Source organism: Entelurus aequoreus, unplaced genomic scaffold, assembly GCF_033978785.1.
Source record: "Entelurus aequoreus isolate RoL-2023_Sb unplaced genomic scaffold, RoL_Eaeq_v1.1 HiC_scaffold_44, whole genome shotgun sequence".
Taxonomy (NCBI): Eukaryota; Metazoa; Chordata; class Actinopteri; order Syngnathiformes; family Syngnathidae; genus Entelurus; species Entelurus aequoreus.
In genome coordinates, this window is record NW_026907976.1 from 70,001 (window position 1) to 75,000 (window position 5,000).

Below are 5,000 nucleotides of genomic sequence, written 5' to 3' on the forward strand. Positions count from 1 at the left end.
GCCATGACTCTCTAGTCATTTAAGAATGGCTGGATTTTTTCTAAGTGTCGTCATTTTAGGGTACCAGCACTCCGTGGAGAAAATGCGGCGTGGTGCTTGGGAACAAGAAGGCCGACCTGCCTTGGTTCCCCGCCGGGGTCAGGAGGTCAAAATTAGTCCCTCTCCTTGCTGGAAGTCACCCAAAAAAAGTCGTGAATTTGCCTAAGTGTCTAGGTGCCCTGCCCTTTAAGAAGGCCGACCTGCCTTGGTTCCCCGCCGGGGTCAGGAGGTCAAAATTAGTCCCTCTCCTTGCTGGAAGTCACCCAAAAAAAGTCGTGAATTTGCCTAAGTGTCTAGGTGCCTGGCCCTTTAAGAAGGCCGACCACCCTTGGTTCCCCACCTGGGTCAGGAGGTCAAATTTAGTCCCTCTCCTTGCTGGAAGTCCCCGAAAAAAAAAGGCGTGAATTTGCCTAAGTGTAAAGCTGGGGTAAAAGCGGGAGTAGCCATGACTCTCTAGTCATTTAAGAATGGCTGGATTTTTTCTAAGTGTCGTCATTTTAGGGTACCAGCACTCCGTGGAGAAAATGCGGCGTGGTGCTTGGGAACAAGAAGGCCGACCTGCCTTGGTTCCCCGCCGGGGTCAGGAGGTCAAAATTAGTCCCTCTCCTTGCTGGAAGTCACCCAAAAAAAGTCGTGAATTTGCCTAAGTGTCTAGGTGCCTGGCCCTTTAAGAAGGCCGACCACCCTTGGTTCCCCGCCGGGGTCAGGAGGTCAAATTTAGTCCCTCTCCAAGCTGGAAGTCATTTTAGGGTACCAGCACTCTGTGGAGAAAATGCGGCGTCGTGCTTGGGAACGAGCATTTAATCCCCGCAGGTGAAACCTAAAAAACGGGCCAAGTGATGTCATTAGAGGCCCTATTTTCAGACAGTTTGGCGTATTTCGGTGACGCCGAGGAGTCCATCAGGTCTTCCCGGTCGAATGCGAGGCCTTTTGGGGGCCATAGGTCATCAAAAAGAGTGGGGGACCGGAGCCCTCCTGTGGACTCCGGCCCTAAATGCACCCAGGATTAAAGGCATCATTTCCAGGCCTTTTGGGGCCCCATTTTAAACAGTTTGTAGTATTTCGGTGACGCCGAGGCGTCCGTCAGGTGTTCCCGGGCAATGTGAGGCCTTTTGGGGCCATAAATTACTGTTAATTGGGGGCCCTGGATGCCTTTTGGGGCCCTATTTTCAGACAGAAAACAGCAACCCTCTTACACTGCAAGAGGACAGCGGGGAATTGAAGCCCTCCCGTGGACTCTGGCCGCAATTGCACCTATAAAAAAAAAAAAAAATGCATTATTTTCCAGCATTAAAGGCATCATTTCCAGGCCTTTTGGGGCCCCATTTTAAACAGTTTGTAGTATTTCGGTGACGCCGAGGCGTCCGTCAGGTGTTCCCGGGCAATGTGAGGCCTTTTGGGGCCATAAATTACTGTTAATTAGGGGCCCTGGATGCCTTTTGGGGCCCTATTTTCAGACAGAAAACAGCAACCCTCTTACACTGCAAGAGGACAGCGGGGAATTGGAGCCCTCCCGTGGACTCTGGCCGCACTTGCACCTATTAAAAAAAAAAAAAAAAAAAAAAAAAAAGCATTATTTTCCAGCATTAAAGGCATCATTTCCAGGCCTTTTGGGGCCCCATTTTAAACAGTTTGTAGTATTTCGGTGACGCCGAGGCGTCCGTCAGGTCTTCCCGGGCAATGTGAGGCCTTTTGGGGCCATAAATTACTGTTAATTAGGGGCCCTGGATGCCTTTTGGGGCCCTATTTTCAGACAGAAAACAGCAACCCTCTTACACTGCAAGAGGACAGCAGCGGGGAATTGGAGCCCTCCCGTGGACTCCGGCCGCAATTGCACCTATAAAAAAAAAAAAAAAGCATTATTTTCCAGCATTAAAGGCATCATTTCCAGGCCTTTTGGGGGCCCCATTTTAAACAGTTTGTAGTATTTCGGTGACGCCGAGGCGTCCGTCAGGTCTTCCCGGGCAATGTGATGCCTTTTGGAGCCATAAATTACTGTCATTAGGGGCCCTGGATGCCTTTTGGGGCCCTATTTCCAGACAGAAAACAGCAACCCTCTTACACTGCAAGAGGACAGCAGCGGGGAATTGGAGCCCTCCCGTGGACTCCGGCCGCAATTGCACCCCTAAAGAAATGCATTTTTTCCCAAGTGTGCACTATAGAGAGAAACCCTACTTATGAAGGGAAATAAACCCCGGGCTGTTGCACATGTGTCTTAGGACAGCAATAGACGGGCTTTTTAAACAGAACGGCATATTTTGTGCTACCCGGGGTGTCCAGCGCGTGTCCCCGGGGTATGTGAGGCCCTTTGGGGCATGCGGCCAGGAAATGTCCTGAACGATCCAAAATCACACCCTGGTTTGAGTGCCACATGTCCCGCAGCAGGTCACCCGAGTCCAGGTGCCCGACATGTACAAAGCGCCCCCCAGCAAAGTCACACTGTGAGTGGGGAAGAAAAGTTGGGAAAGTGTGCAAAAATCCCCAAAATGTTCTAAAATCACACCCAGGTTTGAGTGCCACATGTCCCACAGCAGGTCACCCGAGTCCAGGGATGCCCGACATGTACAAAGCGCCCCCCAGCAAAGTCACACTGTGAGTGGGGAAGAAAAGTTGGGAAAGTGTGCAAAAATCCCCAAAATGTTCTAAAATCACACCCAGGTTTGAGTGCAGCAAGTCCCGCAGCCGGTCACCCGAGTACAAGGGTGCCCGACATGTACAAAGCGCCCCCCAGCAAAGTCACACTGTGAGTGGGGAAGAAAAGTTGGGAAAGTGTGCAAAAATCCCCAAAATGTTCTAAAAGCACACCCAGGTTTGAGTGCCACAAGTCCCGCAGCCGGTCACCCGAGTCCAGGGATGCCCGACGTGTCCACAAGGCTCCCAGCAAAGTCACACTGTGAGTGGGGGAGGAAATTCAGAAATGTAGGCAAAAGTCCCGAAAATGGTCCAAAATCACACCCAGGTGACACCCAGGTTTGAGTGCCACAAGTCCCGCAGCAGGTGACCCGAGTCCAAGGGTGCCCGGCATGTCCAAAGCGCCCCCAGCAAAGTCACACTGTGAGTGGGGGGGAAAAGTGGGAAAAGTAGGCAAAAGTCCCGAAAAATGGTCCAAAATGACACCCAGGTTCGAGTCCCACAAGTCCCGCAGCCGCCCACCCGAGTCCAGGGATGCACGACATGTCCAAAGAAATAATAAAAATCCACAAAAATCCGGGGGCCGGATTCCGGCGTACCGCTTCGGCCCGCGTGCCCTAGTTTGGAGACCGATTTTAAAAATTTGCCGTTGACGGCTAGTTTTTTTCCTTATCACACCCACATTTGAGTGCCACAAGTCCCGCCGCGTTCCACCCAAGTCCAGGGGTGCCAAGAGGTGCCCAGCGTGGCCAGGACGCATGCAGCAAAGTCACAGGGGAAGTGGGGTAGAAAAGTGGGGAAAGTCTGGAAAAGGTCGTGAAAATGGTCAAAAATCACACCCAGGCTGGCGTGCAGCAAGTCCTGCCGCGTTCCAGCCGAGCACAGGGGTGCCAGGAGGCACCCAGCGTGGCCAGGGCGCACCCAGCAAAGTCACAGGGGAAGTGGGGAAAGTCTGGGGGGAAAGTCGTGAAAATGAGCAAAAATCACACCCAGGCTGGAGTGCAGCAAGTCCCGCCGCGTTCCAGCCGAGCCCAGGGGTGCCAGGAGGCACCCAGCATGGCCAGGGCGCACCCAGCAAAGTCACAGGGGAAGTGGGGAAAGTTGGGGAAAAAGTCATGAAAATGATCAAAAATCACACCCAGGCTGGAGTGCAGCAAGTCCCGCCGCGTTCCAGCCGAGTCCAGGGGTGCCAGGAGGCACCCAGCGTGGCCAGGACGCACCCAGCAAAGTCACAGGGGAAGTGGGGAAAGTCGGGGGAAAAGTCGCGAAAATGATCAAAAATCACACCCAGGCTGGAGTGCAGCAAGTCCCGCCGCGTTCCAGCCGAGCCCAGGGGTGCCTGGAGGCACCCAGCATGGCCAGGACGCACCCAGCAAAGTCACAGGGGAAGTGGGGAAAGTCGGGGAAAAAGTCATGAAAATGATCAAAAATCACACCCAGGCTGGAGTGCAGCAAGTCCCGCCGCGTTCCAGGCGAGCCCGGGGGTGCCAGCAGGCACCCAGCGTGGCCAGGGCGCACCCAGCAAAGTCACAGGGGAAGTGGGGAAAGTCTGGGGAAAAGTCGCGAAAATGATCAAAAATCACACCCAGGCTGGAGTGCAGCAAGTCCCGCCGCGTTCCAGCCGAGCCCAGGGGTGCCTGGAGGCACCCAGCGTGGCCAGGGCGCACCCAGCAAAGTCACAGGGGAAGTGGGGAAAGTCTGGGGAAAAGTCGCGAAAATGATCAAAAATCACACCCAGGCTGGAGTGCAGCAAGTCCTGCCGCGTTCCAGCCGAGCCCAGGGGTGCCTGGAGGCACCCAGCATGGCCAGGACGCACCCAGCAAAGTCACAGGGGAAGTGGGGAAAGGTGGGGAAAGTTGGGGAAAAAGTCATGAAAATGATCAAAAATCACACCCAGGCTGGAGTGCAGCAAGTCCCGCCGCGTTCCAGCCGAGCCCGGGGGTGCCAGCAGGCACCCAGCATGGCCAGGACGCACCCCGCAAAGTCACAGGGTAAGTGGGGAAAGTCGGGGAAAAAGTCATGAAAATGAGCAAAAATCACACCCAGGCTGGAGTGCAGCAAGTCCCGCCGCGTTCCAGCCGAGCCCCGGGGTGCCAGCAGGCACCCAGCATGGCCAGGGCGCACCCTGCAAAGTCACAGGGGAAGTGGGGGATTTTTTCTAAGTACCCAATCGAAAGAGGCTAAAAAGCACCTCTTTTTACCTTCTCTCGATTTTTCCAAGTACAAAATCGAGAGAGGCTAAAAATCCCCTCTTTTTACCTTCTCTCGATCAGACACTTAGAAAAAAAACGGGGGAAAAAAAAAAAAATTCTGGGATTTTTTCTAAGTAC